We start from the raw sequence: 26,263 nt of genomic DNA on the forward strand, positions 1-26,263 counted from the left end.
CTAAGTTGTGGGAAGACTTGAAGCCAGTGACCCTTGGCTCTAGGTTCTCCCTTCTTTTGGTCCCCAGCACTAACTTGGGTTGAGGTTACCTGGTTCTTGCTGCCCTATGTTCTAGCTGTCTGAGATAGAGGCAGGACAGGTGAAAGCCACTGGCAAGGCTGAGTGCCCATTGGAAAACTGATTATGAGCGGCAACCAGGACTCTCCATGAAAAGCAGCAGAAAGAGGCTCCACAGCAGCCTAGGACTCTTTCAGACCTTGGTTTCTTCCCTGGAAAAGTGAATTGGTCTCATCTCAGATCTTTGCTCTGAAGTCACGATGGTTTATGATTCTCCCTTGTACAAACTCATCGCTGATGAAAGCATGTAGAGAGACAGTGCCCAGAAAGTGTGTGCCCTCTCTTCTTTGTGGCCTGACTAAGGAAACAGCCTGCTGCCCTCCACGACCCAGTGGCCAAGTGCACACGGGATCTCGTCCCAGCCGCCTTCCTGTTAGATAGAGGAGTCAGGCAAACACGTTTGCTCTGATCCTTTAAAAAAATTCTTCCTTGGAATTCTTCTAAGGAAATGTGATATGCAGAGATAACAGATATAACTGGCATGTTTAAAGTTGCCACTTCAGGGGCTGTTTTCTATTAATCATCCCTTTAGGTGATTAATTCTTCAGGATCGTCTGAAGAATAGGGAATAAGGTAGAATTACACTCTGTATAGGAACCATGTGAGAGCAGGCTCTTCTTTTAAAAGGCTCAAACTACAAAAAGCAAGAACATTCTAAAATGAAGTACTCTTCTTGTCAAAGACTTCTTTTATTAGGAAAATATTGAAACATCCCCTCTTCCTGATTTCTTCGGAATATTTCCATTTTCTGCCCAGGACTTTAATATCTCTTGCCTCAGCAGAAATGGACGTTTACTCTGTAAGACAAGGTGACAAGGTTATTAAAATCAGTGTGAATGTGCATCCCCTCTTTTCCCGATAGCCTCAGTTCTCAGCTGTTTTCTGAAGAGGTCAGTGTCCACCTGTAGCACTCAGAGAGATGGGCTTCATTAGAGGAAGGCTGCCAAGGGGTTATACTCAATATGTAGCATGCCTATGTTGCCCGATGTTGGGCGGGGGAGCATCTTTTAAGCCCCCCCCCCCCCCGGGGCTGAATTGTACATTTGCATTTCTCCTGATGAAGAACGGTCCCTGTCAGTTTTTCTGGTTTGGGAGTCTTTCACGCAGAACAACAGAAATATCCGCCCCCATGGAATCAGCACTCTGTGACCCATTGTTGGGTTGGTGGTCAGATCTGCTGCTCTACCCCCCACCCCCGCCCCCTGAGGAAGATCCACCTCGCTATTGGTGATTACTGCAAAGGACCAGATGTTTTTCTTTAACCTCCTATTGGTTCTAATCTCCCTCAATCTTTGATCCCAGCCCCACTTGAAAGTAACCCCTCATTTAGCTCCTCTTGGGTGGTCCTCGGTAGAGATTTAGTTAATTCTAACTTCTTGTACGGTCTTCCCCCATGTGCTTCCATGGTAAAATTCTACCTTTCTAATTGCTAAGAGGAAAATTGTTAATCCTTTTGATTCAGGGAGCAGTGTAATAGCCTGAAAATTGGCAACTTAATTGAAAAACTCAGAAATTGCTGAGTCCTTGTGGTAGCCCTGTAATAGCATTTCCTTCCCCATTCTTCCCCTTTTTTCCCCCAAAGTAAAATAAAATAAAATAAATGAAATGAAATGTTATTTTAAACATGCTTACAAAAGACTCTCTTCTCATTATCTCTCTATTCCAAGATTCTGTTTGGATTTCTAGGCATGCTCTCAGGTATTTTACTGCTTGCTACAGATCGGGTTAATGGGTTATTATAGAAAATACTCACCAGCAATAGAGGAAGGACATGTGACACGGACTAATGGGAAATAGAAATTCTTCCCCTCCCTCCTTTTCCATTATGTAAGAATAAACAACTTTAAATTGCTCCTCTTCGATTCCCAGGGCTGTCTAGGCTACATATGTCAAATGTCAGTGTGCGTTTTGGAGATTAGGTTATTCTGCAATGCGACTGGTATATATTAGTACTCTCTTGACTTCATTATCAAAAGCTAACCAAGCAAGCTAGTCTTTTGAAAGAGATTTCCAATTTCACTTTGGGTTCATAAAAGTAAGTTCTTTAAAAAATCTGGGAATAAAAAGGTTTCTCGGTTCTTGGCATCGTCCATTGATCTTACTTATGAATAGAGAAAAGGTCAAGGATTTTGCTTATTTGTTTTCCATAGGCACTCTAAATTTTAAAAGATTTGGAGACTTTTAAGGGACTTTTAAGAGACACTTAATTTGTTACAGATGCATTAACATATTGAATTTATGTGAAAGAGTGAAGGCCAGGCAAAGGATATTGGGTTCATTATTTATTAGTGGAGCTAGTCAAAACTTCCCTGTTTTAACCAAGTGGTGGTTTGGCCCCTTTTCAAGAAGCCATCTCTTAATATTGCTGTCCCTAGCAATTAATGTACACTGAGAGAGTGGGTGTGACTTTGCAATACCCAACCATATTGGATTCTAGACTATGCAGGTCTATCTTGCTTCCGTCCGGAGTGGAAATGGTGCTTCTGGGTAATCATTTCAAAGTATTTGCTACTCTTTCTTTCTACTCAAAACAAAACTCATCAATGAGGCCTGCAGTTGTGCAGAGTCTGAGTTCTCCCCATCACGGCTCAGTTCCCAGCATATCTCCCCATACTTTCTCCATGCCTGACACACTGGCTTTTTCTCAGTGCCTCTTACCATGCTCTCTCCTCCTACATGGAAAAGCATTCCCTGACCATCACACAACTTACTTCTGCTCAGTGTCTGTCTCCTCATGAAAGTCTTCCCTGCATGACTGTGTCATGTCTATTATGGTGGGTCCTCATATTATCATGCTCTTCACAGTCCGGTATCAATTTTGTACTTATGTCTTATTTAATTGTCTTTCTACTCCACTATTTTGAGAGCTCCACAAGGGCAGAGGCAGGGTTGAGTCTTGTTCGCTTTTCTGTCTCCAGTGCCTAGGAACATGTAGCAATATCCAATAAATGTCTGTAGAATGAATGAAAGAAGGAATGAACGAAAAAGTGAAAAAATGAATGAATAACATTAAGGTTCGCTGAGCTGCCTCTGACAATTTCATATATAAATTCAATGTTTTTTCCTGAAGTCCTTACGTTTGGGTGTATTTGCATCTCCTCTCTTGTATTATTAAATTTCTAGAGGGTGAAGACTGACTTTTAGTCTTCTGAGATAAGTTTCTTTGGTCCAGTCCTCAGTACAGTCTCAGACAGTGGTAGGACCCAGGACCACCCTATGATGTTTTAGAACAGAGAACACAATAACACACACTCTGCTCTTTTCCTGCACAGAGAAGGGCATTCAAATTAAAGGGGAGAAGAAGTACAGACAGCATAAAAAGACAAAGGCAGACTGAAAGGTATGTGGGGAGGTATGTGGGTATGTGGACCTTAGTTAATGCCTCATCAGACTTTCAAGGCTGATTTAGTGTGTAAAAAAGTCTAGAGTTTCTCTGAGCACCAGCCTGCAGCAGCCACTTTCCTATTTTATGCCTTGGGGAGATATGCCTAGGCTCCACTGGAATCCCAACTGTCAAAATCCTATGCCATTAGCTATGCAAATTGCTAACCATAAACAATTCTGTCCTGTAATGACAGAACTCAAAATGGAAAATTAAAATTGACCATGCTGTGTTCCAGTTGCCTATCATTCTCTTTATCCTCTCATTTAGTCTTAGGGAGCTTTTGTCCCTTTACAAATTTTTTAATTAAAACACAGTTCCAAGGCCCTCAGAGTGACTCTCAGGGACCCCGACCACTCTGGCTGGCCCTGAAGGACTGCTAGCAATAAGTGACTTGCCTTTAAATAATTGCGCATATCCCTAAAGTTTTCTATCAGATTATCTCGGCCAGAATCCAAAGTTTCTCTTTCAAATTAGCTTTACCTTTAAGAACAGAAGCTAGAATCCAGTATTAAAACTAGTTTTATGAAGTTTTCCTACATACTTTTGCTACTATTTCACATTTTAATTAATATTTTTCTTCAAAATTGCGTTCTTGGGGAGCTAGTTAAGCATCTGACTCTTGGTTTTGGCTCAGGTCATGATCTCAGGGCAGTGAGATCAAGCCCCACCTAGGGCTCTGTGCACAGCATGGAGTCTGGGTAGGATTCTCTCCTTCTCCCTCTGCAATCACCTTCATCTCTACAATAAATATATAAAACTTAAAAAAAAATTTTTTTTAATAAAATTGTGTTCTTGAGAGATTTAAAGCAACAGTCCAATTTTATTATGTCTTCTACCCACGTTTGTGCATGTAGAGTTCATATTGTTGATTCGAATGAGAAAAGCTACCTTTTTTTAATAAGAAAAGTTTACCTTTTCTGTTGGTGACTACCAAGGGGAAAACACAATATTATCAAGCTATTTCTTCTCTACTCTACCCAGTGCCTGTCAAATTTGGAAACAAAACTTTGAAAGTCTCACACTTCCAAAAGGAGTCCCTGTGGTAAATAGAAGCTTAGCCCTATGCATATGATAGTGCTTTTAAAAAGCCTTTAAACATAGGTAACAATGTGTCTTAGAGACTGGAACTATTGATTTATAAAGTTAAGTGTGAATAAAATCTAAAGATAAATAGTGTATCATTAAAAAGTGAAATAATATTATTTTGATTCATACTTGACAATTTTTGAAAGAATGTTAAGCTCTTACATAAATACATGGCTTCCCCAGCTGTTCAAATAGTATGATTAATTAAATGGATTCTGTCTGAAAACCAACACTGGCTCTTGTTCTCAAGTTGCAAATATGTCCAATGTAAAGGGAAATGGAAAAGTATTTCTCTGGTATCTACTGCATTTGAGGTAAAGAATTAATGTTGTTAAAATACCAAAGTGTTCCTTATTATGTGTTTGTGGTGTGTGCAAGTGTATGTGTGTGTGTACGTGATACTTTTTTTTAATGGCAGGAAACTTCACCTATAATGAACTTAGCTATTTGACAATCTCATCCATCCAGAATAAAGCCAAGAATCTGTTAAAAGTCAACAAAGGAGACCACTTAGAAGTCCAGATAGAGGTGATCAAAGCCCACTCATACATCTCTTGATTTAAATATAGAAAGAAAAAAGTCATAGACCTTCAATTAGAATACTACTATTTTTATTTTAGTATAATTTAAATAATTTGCCTGGAGGGTACAAAGCATGAAGAGATTGCTGAGGCAGATTGCAGTGGTTGACTGGGGCCAGGGAGTGGAAAGGCTTAAACCAGAACACACTGGGGAGTCAATAAAAGTTCAGACTAGGAGAGAGACATTATTGGACATGTTCTTTAGGAAAATTAATCTAAGTGTAGGAATGTATTGCAGAGGCTGGAAATCAAAGGCAGTTATTGGACTATTGCTTTAGTCCAGAGATTATGGCCTTAGTCCAGATGAGCAGTAATAAGATTCTGAACAAGGGTACAGAGAGAAAAGTAAAGTCTTAAGAAATTTCATGAAATAGTAAAAAGGACTTAGGAATTGTTCAGGTTGGGAGACAAGAAGAGAGAAAAATCAAAGGTGTTTTTAAAAATTCAAGTCTGTGGAACACCTGAGTGGCTCAGTCAGCTAAGCATCTGCATTTGGCTCAGGTCATGATCCCAAGGTCCTAGGATCGAATCCCGCATGGGGCTTCTTGCTCTGTGGGGAGCCTGCTTCTCCCCCTGCTTGTGCTCTCTCTCAATCTCTCTTTGGCAAATAAATAAATAAAATCTTTAAAAAATGTGATAGTGAAATGGTGTTATGGGCAGAATTTAAAAACACAGGAAGAATAATAATAAGTTTGGGGGGAGGTAGAGAAAACAGTGAATTCAAGTCTGCAATTTGAGGCACCAGTAGAATATCCAAGAAGAGATGTCTAACAGCAGCTGCAAATGCGCATCATACCATCTCTGGCACCAGCCATAAAACAAAAGCCACAACAGCTAATATTTCCTGAGCTCTTCCTAGGTGTGAAGCATGCTCCAACATGTTTCATGTGTTTAATATTCACAACTCTTTCACGACATAAGTACTATTTTAAATTTGTATAAATTTTTTATTTTAATTAATTTATAATGTGTAAAACTAATTTCATAATCATTGCAAGAATGAAATCCATAGATATGTGTGAGAAGTCAAAAGAAAGAATAAGAGGTGTTAAGTGAATCACAGGTGTTTTTCTTCCTAAATAATGTTTAGAGAAAACTAGAAGCAATATCCAAAAAAGATACTTCCTTCAAGAGAAAAGGAAAAGCTGCATTAGAAAAGGAGAAAATAGCAAAACTACAATAAGTAGGAAAAAAGAATTCAAACAAATACTACCCCCACCAATAAAACAGAAAAACTACAGCAATCTTGGCCTCTTTAGGAGAGAAATGGTCTTTCCCCATTTACTAAGATCTAGAGTTCTCATTATATAAGAGCTCAGTGGATAATTGATGTTAAAATGATTCCCGAAAAAAAAAAATGATATTTCATATACTCCTTTAGGAAAGAAGAAAAATTTCATTCCAATAATAGATAAAATCAGAGATCTTTTCCACGATGGATTAAATTGTAATGTAATGATTACATGAATTATTCCATGATGGTCCCACACTGTTGAGTTTCATGTTATGTTTCGAACAAGTGAGGTGTGAGACCTTTCTTCACAGGCAAGCAGGGACTGGGCCCTAGTTGAAATTCTACGAGCAGGGACTGGTATTGGAGTGGGTGTGGTTTTTCTGCACTTTAAGGGCTCTAATTAAAGGGGAATTAGAATCAAAGTCTGAGATGAGCGCTGGGGTGGGCCCAGGATGTAAGGGAAGTTCCAAAACATCTAGTCCAGGGGTAATGAATGAAAAAACAAAAACTAGATTTAAAGCCATGAATCACATCAGAGAACTGCAGGCAAAATGAAGTTAAACAGGGTCTGAGAGCAGGGACCAGAAGGATTCCCAGGAACAATGGCGCTTAGAAGGTAGAAGACTTTTCTAGGGTAGCCAGGATCAAGCATAAAGATGAAGAAGGAACAATGGGGGGCTCAATTCTTTAAGCAAGGACATTAAAATCTCATGAATTTAAGAAAATAAAAGAATTTGAAGAATTGGCAAAGAATGTGTGGAAATATTTAGAAAGAATGTGCGGAAATATCTGGAAGTCAGGCAGCACAATGATAAATATCTATCTAGCTCATGTATATAGCTCATATATACATATATATTTTATATATATTATTTATTTTTTAAAAGATTTTATTTATTTATTTTACAGAGAGAAATCACAAGTAGATGGAGAGGCAGGCAGAGAGAGAGGAGGGAAGCAGGCTCCCCGCTGAGCAGAGAGCCCGATGCGGGGCTCGATCCCAGGACCCTGAGATCATGACCTGAGCCGAAGGCAGCGGCTTAACCCACTGAGCCACCCAGGCGCCCCAATATATTTTAAATATGCTTTAAAATATATTAAGATTTTATATATATATATATATATCTATCTGTATGCTAGCCACTGTCCAATACTTACTTCCACTAGTGATCAAACAGGAGAGAAAGTAACTTAACTTCAAGTGAGAAAAAAAATTTTTCTTATTAATTATTTTTATTAACATATAATGTATTATTTGCCCCAGGTGTACAGTTTTGCGAATCGTCAGGCTTACACACTTCACAGCACTCACCATATCACATCCCTCCCCAGTGTCCATTACCCAGCATCTTCTCCACATATTCCCTTTCCCCAGCAACACTCAGCAAGTGAGAAAAATTTTGTTAGTTTTTAAATTGCCTTTTAAATTGCTTGCCAGTATGTATTATTCAGCCCTTTGCATACAAGTATACAAAAAATGTGATGAGTTTGCAAAACTCGACAATAAAAAATAATTCAATAAAAGTGGAGGCAAATGGATTGAGCTAATTTGCAGATATGCAGATATCACAAAAGTACATGAAATAGGCTTAACATTATTAGTCATTAGGGAAATGCAAAATAAAATAACAAAGAGTTTCTGTTACATACCTGTTAGAACGATCAAAATAAAAATACTGAAAGTAGGGCTCCTGGGTGCCTCAGTCAGTTAAGCATCTGCCTTCAGCTCAGGTGGTGATGCCAGGGTCTTGCAATTGTGTCCAGCTTTGGGCTTCCTGCTCAGTGGGAAGCCTGTTTTTCCTCCCCTTCTGGCTGCTGCTCCCTCTGCCTGTGCTATCTGTGAAATAAATAAATAAAATACTTTAAAAATACTGAAAATAGCAAGTGCTGACAAGGAGTTTGAACAAGTGAAAGTCTTGTGTATTGCTGGTGGGAATGCAAGATGGTATGGTCATTCTGGCAATTTCTTACAAGTTAAACATCACTTAGCAATCCCATTGCTAGCTATTTATCCCAAAGAAATTAAAAATTTATTTTCAAACAGAAACTTCCACACAAATGCCTCAAATATCATTATTCAAAATCACCCCAAATGGGAAACAATCTCAAAATACTTGAATGTGTGCTAAATTCATGCAGTGGGGTACTACTCGGCAACAATAAGTAATATCCTACTGATACATACAACATAAATGAATCTTAAATGTGTTAAGCTAATTGAACGAAACCAGTGTTGAATACTATATTGAATACTTTATGATTTCATCTATGTGATACTCCGATGAAAGCAAAACTATAGGTTCAGAGACCAGATCAGTAATTGCTAGGGTTTGGTAGGCATGGAATTAGGACTACTGAGGGACAGTACTAGAATATAATTCAGGATGTTAGAATTATGCTGAGTTCATTTGTATGCTGGTTTCAAGAATCTATGTATGTACTGAGGTCCATAGAATTTTAAACAAACAAACAAAAAATTTTACTGCGAGTAAAACTTTTAAAATCAGATAAATTTGAAATGGCAATAACCACTTATAGCTTCCAATTTTGTAAGTCAGGAATTTGGCGGGGTTCAGCTAGGATGATCCTTTTGCTCTATACAGTGCCAGGCATGGGGCTGAAGAACCCAAGACAGTCTGAGTCTTGATGCTGGCTGTCAACGAAGATATCTTGGTTTTTTTTATAGGGCATCTCTTCCTACATATTCTCCAGGAGATCTCTCTCTGCAGGTGTCTTCTTTCTTCAGCAAGAAACTTGAACCTCTTTACATAGCAACATGATTCTAAAAACAAAATTGGAGGCTATGACACCACTTAAGACCTGGTTTCAGAAGTTCCAGAATGTTGGGTCCATTGCATTGTATTAGTACAGTCTAGTCCAGATTTAGAGGAGAAAAAAATGGCCTCCACCACTCGATGGGAGGAGCAGCAAAGTCTAATTCCAAAAGGGCATGGACACGAGGAGGTATGATTTATGGGAGGGGAGAGTCGTGGGAGGACTATGACTATTTTAAGCAGAAGGGACAGCACATGCAAAGGCTCTGAAAAAGCTAAAATCCGAGGAAACTAAATGAAGGTCACTGGCTAATGATGAATGAAAAGAAGTTTCAAGAGGAATGAGGCTGGAGGAAAAAGTAGAACAAGGTCATATGGCACATGAAGTCTACTGTTAAGTGAGTTTGATTTATTCTAATTACAGTGGGAAACCAATGAAGGACTTCAAGCAGGAAAGATCTGATATGATTTGTCTTTTCCAAATGTGTCTACTGACTCCTGAGTGAATTCCAATATTCATTCATTAGCCACCTAAATTTAAACACTATTCAAAGTTACTTCAAATGTGGAATTTGAATTTTAAAACACATTGCATTATAATTTAATGTGAAAAATTCAAATCACATGTCTTATTTACATTTATTTAATGCACATTTTAGGGACCAAGGTATGTCAGTCATTCTGGTTTAAAAGGCAAATGAACAGAGTAATTGCTAGATATAATCTTTTGGAGACTAGTGAGACCAAGGAAAAAATTTGAATGTCCTTGAGTAATGTGAGCTTCCCCCAACCCCCACAAGTCAAGTTTCCAAACCATTTACAACACTATTGATTGCCTTGAAAACTGGAAGCAGAACAAGTCTACCTTCTGAGATGGGGTAGTGATAAGCCATAAAAGATATGCTGTGTGGAGCTGTACTTTTCCCTTTAAGTGCATACATAGGGAAGAGATTGAAGAAGGATGACAGATGAAATACAGACATACCAGGTTTTCAGCAGGTTGGCTCTGTGTGAATGGCCATGTGTAATCTGTGTGGGTACAAAAGTAGGACTAAATATACGAGAGGAAAGTATGTAATTAATGAGAATCGTGCCTGAGAATGTGTTACACAAATGTGTTATTCTTTAAGAAATCAAAATCAGCATAGTTTGCTAAGCATTTATTGTGTGCTGAGCATTGTCATAAACTCTGAAGCATAGAAAAGAAATATTAGTATAGTATGATAGAGAAGAAATATAGAGTAGGGAGTCAGGAGATGGGAGATCTCTGCTGTTGACTTGGTATGGAAAATTGAGCAAGTTACTTATCCTCAGTGGCTGTCTGCTTTCTGCTCATACAGATTGCTTCCAGCTATGATATTCCATAAGCCTTCCATTCCATAAGAGATACTTCCTACCATTGAGTTGAGAAGCAAGACTTAGACCAATGAAACTGAGGGAACAGATTTCAATTCACTTCAATTCTACTAATGTTTATTATAATAGGGTGGATTAAAATATTCTGAGGCTCACTTTCAGTCTTACTTTTATTGACTGAACTAGTAGGATGGTTGTACTTTCCATTACAAATTAAAACTGCAAATTCCACTTTAAAAAGATCTTTTTTGGTGATGGCATGGCTAGGGAAAAGGATCTTTGTATGGCAATTGCGATAGAATTCTGCCTGCAGATACCATTACCACATTACTCTTTCAGGGGAAAGTAAGCTTGAAACATTTTGCTTATTTAGAGGATAATTGCTTACTAAAGATGAATGAAATACAATGAGAAGTTGAGTAAAGAAGAAAATCAATTAACATCTCTCCTCCGCTATAACCGTCACCAGAACCTTCAGGGTTAAAAATAAAGAAATTCTCTTATTTCTGTGCTTTTTCTCTCATATTTTTCATAGCTTCTCTTGTTGCCACAATAGAATATGAAGTGGTGTATGTTTCAAATCTCCTTTGAATGTTTTTTTCAATGGCTGGTAGATTTCCTTGTTTATCCTATTTTGCAATTTGTATCTGCTCTTATTGCAGCCTCAGTGGCCCTGGTGCTAACTTCAGGTTTGCAAATGTTCTTTCCATACTTGTGAATAAAGACATGAAGATGGAGTTCACCAGCCAACCAAAATTTAAGTATATTAACTATGTCCTTGGAAAAATGTAAGGAATTGGCCAAGTGTAATGAGTAAGACAGACATGATGGTTGCCCTTACAGATCTTACAGTCTAATGAGGAAGACAAAGAAAAGTAATTATGAATATGATGAGTGTAACAAAAACAAAGAATTAAGATTTGTTCAACAGAAGGACCTAGAATTAATTGATCATGATCTGAGGACAATGAAAAAACCAGTCACATTAGAGTAGAGACCTGTCATCTAATAAAGAATTTGGTCCCTGGAAGGTAACCTCTAAATCCCTGGAATTTCCTGAGGGATGAGTGCCTTTGTTATTTGTAGTGGAACCCAGTTCTATGCCGGAGTTTATGCTAAGGAGATGACTCAGGGTGGGGCTAGCTAATCTGGGAGGACCAACCATGTGATAGAGAGCACTGAGGCTTGACACATGTGGTATCAGCCTGACCTTTGGGGAGGGGAGGAGTACTGGAAATTGAACCCAGTCACATGGCTAATGATTCAGTCAGTGGTACCTATACAATGAAACCCCAACAAAAGCTACAGACACCTGGGGCTTGAGTAAGCTTCCTGGTTGGTGATACACATCGATATGCTGGGAGAGTGACAGGTCCTGAGGAAATGGAAGCTTTGCATTTGGGACCCTCCTAGACTCCACCCTATGTGTCTTTTCAGTTGGTTGGTACTAATTTGCATCTTATAGGTGAAACCATAATCATACGTCTAGTCCTTTCCTAAGTTCTATGAGTCATACTAGTGAATTATTAAACCTGAGAGGGTAGTGGGAACACCCAAGCTTGTAGCCAGTTGGTCAGAAGTGCAGGTAGCCTGAGAACTCCAGAGTTTATGACTAGAGTCTGAAATGGGAGGAGTCTTGTAGAGGACTGTGCCCTCCACCTGTGAAATTTGACCTATCTCTGGATAGTTAGTGTCAGAATTGCATTATAAGAGCAATAATGGGAAACTCAATTGGATTGACAAAATTGAGGCAGATTATGGAAGATTTAGATATTAGGCATAGATATTAGACTTGGAAAGGGAAGATGATATGATAAAATAACAAAAGCTTAGATTTATTAAGTGCTTGCAATGCATCAGGAACACTTGTAAGCATTTTTAGGTATCTTCTCATTACATTTTACCACCTTCTATCCTATGATGTGGGAAGCATTGTTAATTATTTCATAGATGAGTACTAAAAAACAAAACAGAACCATGAAAATAACAACAAACACTGGACTCTGCTAATCTGAGAGTTGCCATGCATGTGCTGTTGACCTCAGAAAAACCATAACTTCACATGAACTCAGTATCCTTATCAGCCCTTCCACCTCTAAGATTTTAATATTCCAGATGGTGCTGTCTGAAAAATTATAGATTATTTAAGTAGTCTCTAGGGAAAACTTTAATCTTGGACCTCATTTGTATTTTCAATAAATATTTAGTTAAAACTTTTTTTTTCCAAGATGTTATTTATTTGAGAGAGAGAGAGATTGAGAGAATGAGTGGGAGGAGGGCCAGAGGGAGAAGCAGACTCTCTGTAGAGCAAGGAGCCAGATAGGGGACTTGATCCCAGATCCCTGGGATCATGTCCTGAGCCAAAGGCAGACGCTTAACTGACAGAGCAAGCAACCCATGCACCCTTCATTGGGTATTTACTGAACATTTGCCATGTGCCAAAAGCTAGGCAATGTGTAGGAGATACAGAGGTAAGCAAAATGGGTATGGTTCCTTCCCTCTAAGAGCTAATAGTCATTCCCTCAATACTTGTAGTATTAGGGGAATTCCTTTTTTATTTCAAATGAGATTACTTTTAAATGAGCAATATGAAGGAAAGTAGATGGATTAGAAGAAAGGCAGCATATCCCATGGAGGTAAAGGAGATTGGGAATGAGCTTTGCCTTGCTGTTAAGAAAATGGAAGTTTGAATGGAAATGGAATGTTATGGATGGACCCCTCCTCCCCCCTGGGCTGGAACCTTTGTCTCTTGAAATTTAAGGTAATGGATATTGTAGCCCATCTGAATTTCCCCCACTCTTGATTCTCATAACTTCTGGAGTTTCTTCAGAATGTGGTGTATTTTATTGTGTTCCTATGTAATATGAAGAATTATCTATTAAAATTACATTTTCAACATAAAAAAAGTATCTTAAAAAGCATCTTTTTAATTTAATTTGATGTTTTTTCAGTGTTCCAAGATTCATTGTTTATGCACCACACCCAGTGCTCCATGCAATACATGCCCTACTTAATACCCACCACCAGGCTCACCCAACCCCACACCCTCCTCACCTCCAAAACCCTAAGTTTTTTTCTCAGAGTTCACAGTCGTGAGAAATCATTTTTAACATTAGATAGTGATCTTGGGGAGCACACCCCAACAGTAGTGTGTGGGTGTGGATTTTGTACATGAGTGACAAAGGAAGCATGGCATTATTCTCTCTACATATTTACTCTCACCCGACTATATGAGGAACAATACACCAGTTTCACAGCCTAGAGCAAGAAGAGACTTTCAGATCTGGAGTAGAGAATTCAAGCAGAGGAGTAGGTGAGACTGACTGGGCAGGGCTAAATTAAACATGCATAAAGACTATACCCTGTTTCAAAGCTTCCAGAACCATTTGGAGGTACTTTTTGAGCATATAAATTCTATCATGGACTTTTAAATTCAGAATTTCTAGAGGAAGAGACTTAGGAATAGGGCTTTTGTGATGATTCTGATGTTCTGCTGGATTTGAGAGCCACTGGTTTACCTTACTGGCATATAATGATGACTCTCAAAGACTCAAAGAGACCTGTCATCAATAATGACCACTTTACTTTGCTCTCCTGATATTTTTCTTCTGAATGGAACAGTTTGGTTTCTAAAGCTACTGATTTATGGATACTGCTTTCTCCCTTCTTCCATCTGTGAATTTTTATTCTCAGTTTCTTTTGTAGGCATCTGAAGTTAAGAAGATGTGTTTTGCATTTTTTTGTGGTGGGGTCATTTCTGCCTTGTATAGGAGTTGTAGATTGGGTACTTTTGGTGAGAATCTCAAGGATGGGGCAGAAGGTAGATTTTAGCCATCAAAATGATTTGAACTAACCAAATCAACAATAAATCACAAACTCCAGATTTTTGTTTAAAGGGGAGGAGACCAAGGCAGTGGATGTGCAAATTAACCAGGCCACGACTTGCTGGCTCTGGTTCATTTTGTAAACAAAAGCAGGCCTGAATTCAATCAAACATTACTTGTTAAAGTAAACTAGCAAAAAGCTGGTGAAAATTAAAGTAGAACAGAAGATGGTTTCAATAATTTCATTCTCTGGCTTTTAGCTTAAAAAAATCTACCCACCATTCCATTCTATAGGGCTTGTCCTTTCTTTCAAGATGCTTTCATGAAAATTAAAGAGCATTTTAATTATGCACATATTGAGAAATGCTACCTGTGGTATTGGGTAAATTGCTTTAGGAACACAATTCTGAATACTATCATTTTGTCATTTTGACAGTATTTTTGTAGGCTTTTAGAGACTTTTAAAGTGACAGAAATGGGACCCAATAGGTTGGCTAGCTGAGAGACTAAATTGTTTGATAAATACCATGTGTCTGGTATGCTATACTTGTTTGAAGTGACACCGAGAGATTAGTTGTTTCTAGACATTTTTTTGGTTAAATCTTTAATGTATACATTTTTTGGTTAGATCTTTGTGTTTCCCCTCAAAACTGAACAAGCCTAAGAGGTTGTGCTCGGTGGGCCATTGCTTTTGCCTGAGGTGAAATTTTCCGCTGAGGTGACATGTCTTTCTCAAAGCCGGGCGGTAGGAATACCATCAGGATCCCTGCATAAAGGGAAGTTCTAATTATTAAGCCTAGACTTACAAGTTTCAGTAGGAATTTTCTTTGCACGTAGAACTGTCATTTTGGGGGTTGTGCTGGGGCAGGGATCCAGAAGATCATTTCTAAGAGTTTGGGGACTAGTTGTACCTGTCTAGCTGTCTACCTAGGCCAAAAGTAATCCCGAGTCATTGCCTGAAATTCTCTCCACCTGTGAGCTTGTGTTATTTTCCAGTAACTGAAAGAGGTGTTGATCCATTTCAGACCTAGTTTGTCAATGATGAAGTTCAACCCACCACAGAAGGACTCAAGGGAACTGCATTGTGGGCTCTAGATCTGTAATTTATGTTTTCCCTGAGCTTCTCTCTGTTTTCTCTACATTGCTGACAGTGACGTAGACATCATATGTGTTTAGCCCAAAAGATAATGCACAGTACCTTACAAGAGAGCAGAACAAATGTAGGTAAGAATATCCTATTGGTGCATAACAACTCCTGGTGAAACAGTAACAATATTCCCCTGCTCTGAAATCAGATCCAGGAGGTAGACATTGTGATGATGGCCTCTCTGAGGACCACTCTCTATCATTAAAGCAAGGTAAAGAACTTGGTCGTTCCCCTACTTAGGTTCATCAGTTGATTGTAGAATATTCAACTTGGGGTAGATACAGAAAAGCATGCTCCCTGCCCGGCCCACTCAGAGCTATTAAGTCCTAGAAGAGGATTCATTTAATGCTTAATGATGATTTGAATCTAAAATAAATACCAATTAATCTTCTTTAAATGCCTTTATTGTGGGTCCTCTGGATGAAATGACCTCTTAAAATGCCTTCTTATTCTTTGGTCTCATGATGATTTATTTCAATGACATCACAGGGTGGAAACCGTTTTCTCCTGAAACCTTTAAATATCAGCTATGGGAGGAGTTTTGTCATTGCTCTGAGAGTTGATGATTCTATTTTGAGAAATACTAAATTCTTATTGTCCATCCTGGTACCCATTTAGGGCACTGGCCCAACAAGCAGTTACAAAAGTAGCTGGGATCTAAGAAGGTCCTTGGGGGAAAAGGTTCTGGCTCATATTCTAATAGACCAAGGAAATAAGAACCAGTTTCCCAGCTCCCCTACCTTGGTGCCTGCCCTCCTGGGGTGATCGGGAATGTTTGTACCCTCTTACATCTCAGCTTTTACTCTCTTGTGTTTATTCCATTGCTGAAAGACTCAGAACATCACTTTTCTAGTACACATTGTTTGTCTGAAAATACACCTGGAGACTTGCCCAATTTGGAAATGACTTAAATTACAAAAAAAGCACAGCTGTCTTTAACAGCTCTAGGAGTTCATGCAACGAGCCTACAATTTATTGAGTAGGATTAGATGCTTATTGCCTATGACACTTTAAATACCATTACATTGAAGTTTATACAAGAAAGTCCAAGTTTAAAACTGGAATCTTAGCAATAACAGCTGGGCCATTTGTTTATGTGATAGGCAGGAAAGAATGACTTCTGTAATCTTCGTATTTGGCTTCAGGATTCTGCTCAGGAGAAAAAAAAAAAGATGGGGAGGGGGGAAGAGAGCAGCTAATTTCAAATTGTCAAGCTGAGCTGAACACTGCTGGCTAATTTGTCCCTCATGTTAAGACCTCTGCCAAGGTTCCTCTTGTATCCTCTTGCTCTCTCACACCTGACAAACCAGCACTTGAAATACTGTAGCCCACCTCTCTGACAGCAAGGGGTATGTCCCTAGTTCGCTAGTTCGCTTGCAGCTCTCTCCCCCAGGCAGCTCACATTCCGCATTTTGTTTCTAGCATGAAAGACTTTGTTTTAAATCATAATAGCAACCAGGCTGTAATCACATTAGAGCGCACATGGAGAACTTGCAAACAGTCATGTGTTTTGGATTTGACATTCTGATTTATGGTTGTGTGCTCCAGTTACACAGCTGCAATCTCATTTTCCGACAAAGATGTTTTCTATTTTTCTATTACTTTGCTTCACCCTGTCTTTATGTTGGGGAAAATGAAAGCCACCAGGTGAAGTCATAACATAAGTACAAATGTTTTCGTGTTTGGGTTGGAGAGCGTAATAAATGGTGTATACCGGCATTTTCAAACACAGCTTGTTATGTTTGAATAAAAGTGTAAAGGGAATTGCTTGCTTAAGGTAATCGCAAATTAAAGAGGTACGTGGAAATTTGTTTGTGAAACCCAGAATTGTCTTACAAACTTCTATCTCTTTTACCTGATATCAATTTCCTAGGAGGGAAATGGATGGTAATGTTCCATTTTAGATATTTAGGTGAACTGAGCTCCCTACTTAGTATGTTCATTTCACAAAATTCTAATAAGTTCAGGATTGGGAACCTCTAAAGATACGTCTGCCAAGCTGTACACTGTGCAGCCTAGAGATGTAAAGTGACTTGCCCAAAGTCACAGAGTCTAGCTTAGACTAGAACTCAATTTTTTTCTGTCCCATTCCAGCACATTTTTACCTTTTCACTTAAATACAAGGTGAACAGCAGTTCGTGTGGCAAACCAACCACCACCACAAAGAATATTCCAAGTAAGAATTTTGTGAACCTATGAAAAAGTAATTCCTTTCACTTTTTTATTTTTAGTTCATGTTTAAATTTTTTTTTTCCATTGCTGTTAAGTGTGGTGAAAATTCAGACTGATACCTGGTTCCCTGATACATGACACAATATTCTATCTTGGTTTCAGATTTGGGGTACGTTATTGGCAAAGAACATAACAATCTTGAACTCAGATGTGTTAAGGCTGAACACATTTCAATTCTTCACAATGTCTGAGCAATTCCAAATGTGGTTTTGGCAATTCAATAAATCTTGATAAAAGGATAAAAAGTATTTATATAAGAAAATTCAGAAGATACATACTATGAAGGCAGGCATGGGTGTAAACAGTCAGATTGACTTAGAAATCTCTATAAAGGAGTGGAAAGAACATTAAGGTCTATTATCTCAATCATTGTTTTGGTGTCCATTTTCCTCTTGCATAAATTGTCTTTCCTTTGTGAGAAGATTTTAGATTCTATGGTCATTAGGTCTCCATGGTCTTCTCATAGAGGAGAAAATCCGTATACATAGCAATTAAATATGACATTTCTTAGTAAGATTTTCTAAATTGCAAATAATGGTCAAAAATTTCCTCTCGTCCAGGGACTGACTGGAAGAAGAATGAGGGACTAACAACTTTGTTTGTTATTTTTAGCTGAATGCGCATGAACAGATGCTGTATTAAAGTTTCAGGTTCTCATACCTATCTAGGACTAACACTTAGCAGGGGTAGTAGACATTTTTTGGTGCCAATACTGGTCTAGCCCAGCCTCTTTTCTTCTCCTTTCCTGCCACCGGCACCAAAATTTTCCTTTTAAGGAAGTTATTTCCACCCTGTTCTCATCTATGAGAATTATCATCCTACCCTGAGCCCAAAGGATAAGCTGATTCCTTAAGCCAGTCACCTTATCTTATCTGCTCCTCTGTGACTGGGATAGTATGTGGTCAGGCATGTGACAATGTGGGCCAAAGAGATTGAGTCCGAGGACTTCTGTGGATGTTATCATTCAGTGTGCTGTGATGAGAATGTGAGTCCTAGGACTTAGCAAGATTTTTTTGTTTTTATTTTTTAAATCTCAAGGGGGAAATCCTAGAGTTTTCTAGGGAAGCTAACACTGAGGAAGGCAGAATGGAGGAACAGGGAAAAACACTGTCCTGTTACATGTTGGATCAAGCTTCCACTGAATGTGGTCATGGAGGATGCCTCGATCAGGTGGAGGCTGGTGGCAGGGGAAGTGAAAGGATTCACTCAAGCCAGGCCAAAGGAGAAAGTAGTTGATTGGATATACCTCAAGGAAGCAGTGGACATGACAGCAAAGCAGACACTGCCAAGAGGTGGGGTGGGGTGGGGTGGGGTGGTATGGGAACATATGGAATTCTCTTTTTTTGGGTACCTGTGCTGGGTTGCAACTAGCCTACTGGTCAGCTAGACCTTATTCATAAGCTAGAGCTTATGAATATTTTGAGGTGTGTCACCTAAAGGACCTGTTTGTATTCAGCCAGTGGTCACTGTGGGCACATGTTGCTCAGGTTACTGTGGCTCAAGTTGGTTGCCTAGAAGGGCAAATCCAAAGTACTATTTCTATAGTCTGTGCATTTTTCAGGGAATGTCGGTGTGTGATCTCCAAAAGCATGAGGCACTGGCAATGGTGCGAACTCTAGTAATCACACCATAGTTGTAAGGGAAACAATTTCCTTTTCTACAGGTAACTTACCAAATACAAAGTTTGTATCAATAAACTCTTACAAATAATAGAACTCTTTCGTTTGAATCAGTTTTATCAGAAAATGGGAACTATTTGTATACATAAAATTTGTGGGTCCTTGAGAGGCATTGTGTGTTTCACTGTTTTTTCTTTTAGTATCATAAAATGATTTAGTTTCCTTGATCCATGACCTAAAGGGTGTATATGGGCAATTTAGGGCATGATGTGTGTTCATATACTCCGATTTACCACTGTTCTTAGGGAGTTTCCTAATCCCCATCATCTCAAGTCATTCACATTTACTAAATGAGACAGAGTGCTCTGTGAGTCACGTGATGGTAGATGTGGCATGTTTACACCACCCCAGGCGCACATGTGCTTGTATGGTGCCTCAAGCAGAGGGGATTTTCCCAGAGGCTAATGAAGCTTAAGGCTGAGGACTGTACACTTAACATGTCACTTCTAAGGATCTTGGCCGTGGGTGGGGGACTCTCGCAATTTTTACTTGTAACCTTTCATTCATTTTCCTAGGGAGGACTTTCCAAAATGATAAGTGTCAGTCTCACAAAAATAAGGAATATCTTCATTTCTTTGTTTCTTTTGAGGAGTAGGAACAAAGGGAGACCAAAATCCATTTTGGCATGAGCCCCCACGCACAGTGACCTTTATAGGAATAGGGAATTAAAGCTATTCCCCTCTCCTGGGATTCAGAGGACATACCAGTCAGAAGCTGTGCCTTCTGCTCATGTTAGTGAGAGACAGAGGATTGTGGTGCTCTGCAGCCATACCTGGTTAATAGGCAAAGCGGTGGGCAATGCTGTGTTGTGATATGTGTCAGCTTGACTAGGGTAAGGAAAACCCACAGAACTGGTCAAACATTATGTCTCAGTGTGTTTATGAGGGTGTTTCGGGGTGAAATTGATCAGCATTTCGGTCTGTATGCTGACTAAAGAAGTGTACCAATGAAGAGGGGTGTCATCTAATACGTGAGGCCCTGAGTAGAATAAAGAGAGGGGAAGGGAGAATTTATTCTCTGCTTGAGCTGACACATACATCTTCTCCTGCCCTAAGACCTTGGTGCTCCTGGTTCCAGGACCTTCAGGATCAGACTAGGACTTAATACCATGGGTTCCTTTGGTTCTCAGGCCTTTGGGTTTAGACTGAAATGATACCATTGGCTTTCCTGGACTTCTAGCAGAATTGTGGCCTTTTCAGACTTCTGAATCATGTAAGCCAATCACTCATAATAAATCTCTTTCTATATATCTATATATAGGCTTTTGGTTTAATTCTCTGGAGACCCCTGCTTAATATTCATGTAGATGAAGAGAGTAAAGACTTCTGTAATTTGTCCTTGGTCCTGGGATAGGAGAATGACAACACAGAGCAGGTGTAGCATACATGCCCCAGGATATTGTGAAGAGGACCCATGGAAACAGGAAGAAACTGAGCGCTACCATGGCAAACAAATTTCTGTTTCCAACAGGCTACTTAAGCATCTGTGTCAGTCTTTTGTGAAAGGGAATTGGCAGTTAGAATTGGAACCTCTGCACATCCTTTGGAAACTACAGCTTGATGCTAACCATATAGTGTCTGTATAATAAGCTAACCATATAATATAGTTTTCTACCATACAAAACATGTAGTAGAATGTAATTGCCATTGCACAGCACAAGTCATTTATGTAAAACACTTCTGCAATGAACACAAGCTCATTTAAATTACATTCAGACAATACAAGTAAAGGAAGAGTCTCTTGGCTGTCCCCCATCTCCCTATACTTACTGTGCCAATTTCAGTCATCACCCTAGGAGGGGGAACCCATGTCACCAGTTTGCGATATGTTCCTGTGTGTCGATATGTTCCTCCGTGTCTTTTTACACATAAAAAAGGCATAAAAGAAGAAGACAATAAAGGGATATAATTACATTTTTAAAAGATTTGCATTTGCAACTGCAATTAAATGTACATATCATCTTACTGACTTTCGGGATCAGCAACTTTTGCTTTTAAAAAATATATATTAAGAGTCTCATCTGTCTATATAATGCATCTCATAATTAATTACTGCATAATGCCCTGTGGACCATGTCGGCTTCATAGGGTTATTAAGTCAATGATGCAATGAATATTTTTGTGCATTTTTCTCTATATTTGACTTTCGGGATCAGCTTTCAAAAAAGAAAGAGTCTCAGGGTGCCTGGGCGGCTCAGTGGGTTAAGCCTCCGCATTCCGCTCAGGTCATGAGCCCAGGGTCCTGGGATTGAGCCCTGCATCGGGCTCTCTGCTCCGCAGGGAGCCTGCTTTCCCCTCTCCCTCTGCCTACCTCTCTGCCTACTTGTGATCTCTCTCTCTCCCTCTCTCTCTCTCTCTGTCAAATAAATAAATAAAATCTTTAAAAAAAGAAAGAAAGAGTCTCCTACAATAAGGCACAGCAACTTTTGCTTTTAAACTCAGGAATATATATTAAAGGTCCTTCATATCTGTCTATATAATGCATCTCATAATTAATTACTGCATAATGCCCTGTAGCATGACCATGTCGATATTTGTTTACACCTTCCCTTATTGATAGAATTTTTGTTATTACAGTCAATGATGCAATGAATATTTTTGTGCATTTTTCTCTATATTTGTATGTGCATTTCTTTGAGGAAGATACAAAATGGTAGAATGACTGGGTCAGTGAATTCTTACACTTCACATTTCAATGGAAGCTATCATTGTTCTCCAAGACCCTTATTCTAGATTATGCTCCCACCATATGTGGGGGTGCTCAGCTCCCCATCTCAAATAATACACAATATTACTCCTTTTAATTTTTTGCAATTTGATGAGTATAAAAAGTTTTCTAATTATTGGGTCATTCAATTTTTAAAAAGATTTTATTTACTTATTTAGAGAGAGCTTATGAGTATGGGGAGGGGCTGAGGGAAAGAATCCCAAGCAGACTCTGCACACTGAGTGCAGAGCCTGATGCAGGGCTTGATCCCACAACTCTGAGATCATGAGCAAGAGTCAGACGCTCAACTGAGCCACCCAGGCGCCCCAAGGATCATTTAATTTTTATGTCAATATTTTGTTATCTTTGTCAATTCCTCATTAAAGAACAATCCTAAATATTTTTGTATTTACAGATTGTCTATTATAGGTAAGATTCTGGAACCCAAAGTTGTCAAAACAAGGTAAGCAGCCCTTTCAAAATGCAGACATGGAAACTTGTAATTTTGGCTAGTTGAGTTGTGTATTATGTTTACCTCAGAGATGATTTCTGCTTTAATGTTCCAAGGGAAGACAGCAAACATCTTCACAAAGTAACCTTAAGTACATCTAGTAGACCTAAGTAAAGTAAGCTTACTTTTATAAACATTTACTCTGCAACTATTATATTCACAGCCCTCTGCTAGGACTAAAAAGATAAACGAGATATGATATTTACCAAGTATTTTATAGTCTAATAATGAACACAGACAGGCTAAAAAATAAATGTAATGCAAGGAATATGTTGCTAAGGGTCAAATGACATTTAAACTGGGTGCTCCAGAAACTTTAAGAAGGGAATTCTAATTGAGGTATTCGGACTGGCTTCAGAGCTGGTGTGTGGGTAAGACCTTGAACCCGTAGACTTCACGTGACAGGGAATAGAGACGAACAGTCAAAGCTGAGAGAAAAAGGAGAAGAGCACAAAGGTGAGGCTGTACATCATCTGCTAAGGCCTAGTATCTGTGTGTGTGTACGTGTGCGTGTGCGTGCATGTGTGCACGCACACATTAAGGATGGGATTTGGGAATTAATGTGGGAGATAAGCCTGGAAAGTTATTTGGGCCCAGAATGGACGTTAATCTATAGGGCAGTAATTTTCAAAAGGCAGATCAACTACACCTGGACAAGTTAGCCTGCTCATTTAAAATGCACATTCCCACACTCACTCCAACTGGATTAAAATATCGGGGATTTGGGGGCCTAGGGGGTCTTCATTTTCAACAATAGCCCATAAAGCCTTGGTTTTTGTGTTTTTGTTTTTGTTTTAAGTGCATTAAATTTGAAAATAACTCTTTCAGACAAGAGTGAGCCTTTGAAAAACTTTGACTTCTTCTGGGAGGGGTCTAAGGAAATCAACCACTTAGAGAACATCCTGCAGGTGGTGAAGGGAAGGGAAGTGACCCTGGGAAAAAAAATCCTACTGACTAGTGCCCTTGGGACATACTGTCTTTGGGATTGCTCTAATATCAGGATGTATGTGGTCAGAGCAGCCCAGGTCAAAAGCAGAGATGCATTTAGGATCATTTAAGACCAATATTAGCCTTAATGCTCTTTGAAAGAGGCATAATTACGAATGTAAAAGTCAGGTTACCTCTGATTAGTGAGAAACAGAGTGAAGGGTGAATCCATTAGGAGCTACTTGTAAGACATTCACACTTTAAGAACATTGCTTTGATGATTTTGAAGGCACTGCAGTGGAGGAGAAAGGCAGCTGAACCAGTTCCTACTTCAAAGACCTATTACAGTGTTTATCTTTTTAGGGCAATACCCTTAATTGTTTTGAGTGCCACTAAAAGGCTCTTTTAATTTGAATATGAATGACATGGCCATTTGCAGGTAAATTTTGGCTGACCATAAGTTTAACTCCATACTAAGATTCAACTACGATTTTTTAGATTGTTAGCATTTGCCTGGACGTATTTTCATGTGCACAATTCCATATGCTTGTATACACTTTCCAATTATATTACAGATGCTGGTCCTTACCACGGTGAACTATTTGGGAGAGAGATCTTTATCACTTATTCGGAAATGAGACAAAGGACAAAGGTTATGTGTTTTCCTTCATTCAGTACTGGAAACCAGGTTTTCCAAATTCTCATCAGGAGTCTTTAAACACCTTGAAGACGATTAAAATATGACGGCAATGCACTGTGATGGATAAGGAAGTCGTTCACTGTCCCCTGCAGATATAAACACCCCGGAGAAATACAACAGTCTGAGACATGGGAAGAGAGCCACACACAAAGGATTTTGAGAATCTTAACTGTGAGGAGGTAGTTATAGTTCAACAGAAAGAAACAAATTCCTCGACAACTGGAAGATTCTTTCTGCAGATAGATATTTGAGTTGGATCTTTGACTGCTACAGTAAAACCCCGAAGCAGAAGACGCTCTTCCAAAATCCTCTTCCATAGGGATATCATCTCATGAAGGGAAGGACTGCATAAAATGGGCTTGGGGTTTTTGACTGCACCACGTCCAAGTTGTAATAAAAGGAATTAGGAAACTTAACAACATGCATGTGTACCTACCACCTTCAGGCTCTATGCTATTTATACACTCGGGAATTAGAAAGACAGATAGGATCTAATAGATGTAAACTTTCAGAAGTTACCAAAACTTATGAAGTTTTCTCATTGCTGGTGCTGCCAGAGTTTCCATTAGCACACAGTACAACGGCTTTCTAAAATAAGAAAGAGATACGGGGTATAAGAACCATGGCGACAGTCACTAGAAATGGTATATGTAGCCAGAGCAATCTATAAGAAACATGCTATGTTGTTTTCAGCACTCCAACCCTAAAACCTTAGTATTTTCCGTTATTGCCTTCAGCACCTTGAAACTTAAAAAATATTCTTGGGTCTTCCTTTGAAGCCTTCTCTCAGTATTCATGTAGACATCTCTTTGGGCTGTATGCTTATAAATGAAATAGGAACATTGCCTTGATGAAACTGCATGGGAGACATCCAAGAAATATCTGCAATAGGAAATAATTTGATGATTCAACATGTTGGCACTCTTTCTTCTGAACCAGGACTGGGCTGGCTTTAGTGTCAGGGGCCACTGTTGGAAGGTTTGGCTTTCAACTGAGCTGTAACATGGAGTCTTAATCTGTCCTGGTCAGTAAAAAGTCCAGCAACTTTTTCTACCCACTTAGAGATCTTCAATCACTTGGCCAAAATCCAATTTGGGTAACCTACAAACCCAGAATTCCCTAGTAATTTCACTTGGATGACACATTACATTTTCTGTTCTCTTTGCCTCCCCCCCCCACAAATTTGCATCACATTACATGCTATTAAACATGTTCTACTACCAAGTTGGCTGAGGCAGTAGGTAGCACGATAACTGTGCTTTGTACTCACTGGCTCCCTTCGGAAGCCAAGTTTATAAACCACTTGTTTATTTGACAAGAATGCAAAAGGAGTCTTTCATTTCTTCCTTCCCCATTTTCTACCTTTGAGTAGCATTTGTCCGAAAGAATTCCACAGGTAATAAATGGATTTGTGTGAAAGGTTGTTCATAACAACAACTTGATGTTTTCAGTTCAAAAATATTTTTGTTAGTCTTGGGGTGCCTGGGTGGCCCAACTCTTGATTTGGGCTCAGGTATCATCTCAGGGTCCTGAGATTGAGTTGAAGGTTAGGTTCCATGCTGAGCTGGGAGTCTGCTTCTCTTCACCTCCCTCTGCCTCTCTCCCTACTTGCACATGCATGTGTGCTTTCTCTCTCTTTCTCAAATAAGTAAATAAATCTTAATTTTTTTTTATTCCTCTCTATGTTGCTGTAACAGAGAACTTAAAACTGGAGCATATGATTGTATAGGTCAGCTCTAGTTTGCCTTGTAGATATCTATGTCTAGAAAAAGCCTTGAAAATCAATAATATTAATCTCTTAAGTACTCCCCCTGAAGATTTCAGTGCATATGTAAACATATTGGACTTGTTTGCTTTCCTTATGGCCAGCATCCTTAATCCACAGCACCATCTTGAATTTTGATGAAGATAGGTAGAGAAGTTTAAGGAAGGTCCCTAAAGCAACTCTAAAGCAAATGTGCTGTCACCGAGGAGACTTCAAAACACATAAAATGGTGCTAAAAC

At 39.1% G+C, this 26,263-nt stretch overlaps 2 long non-coding RNA genes across 2 annotated transcripts; one reads left to right on the forward strand and one right to left on the reverse strand.

The window, feature by feature from the left end:
• Positions 1 to 785: 785 nt before the first annotated feature.
• Positions 786 to 8,255, reverse strand: LOC101694424. Its single transcript, XR_198458.3, has 3 exons — positions 8,054 to 8,255; positions 2,829 to 3,069; positions 786 to 914 (listed from the first exon to the last, which is right to left on the reverse strand). It is a non-coding gene; the product is annotated as an uncharacterized LOC101694424 (long non-coding RNA).
• A 1,014-nt stretch (positions 8,256 to 9,269) lies between these two features.
• Positions 9,270 to 24,687, forward strand: LOC101669871. Its single transcript, XR_198459.3, has 3 exons — positions 9,270 to 9,367; positions 22,537 to 22,584; positions 24,135 to 24,687. It is a non-coding gene; the product is annotated as an uncharacterized LOC101669871 (long non-coding RNA).
• Positions 24,688 to 26,263: the final 1,576 nt, after the last annotated feature.

The sequence above is a fragment of the Mustela putorius genome, unplaced genomic scaffold (assembly GCF_011764305.1).
Source record: "Mustela putorius furo isolate JIRA1106 unplaced genomic scaffold, ASM1176430v1.1 tig00000129_pilon_pilon_pilon, whole genome shotgun sequence".
Taxonomy (NCBI): domain Eukaryota; kingdom Metazoa; phylum Chordata; class Mammalia; order Carnivora; family Mustelidae; genus Mustela; species Mustela putorius.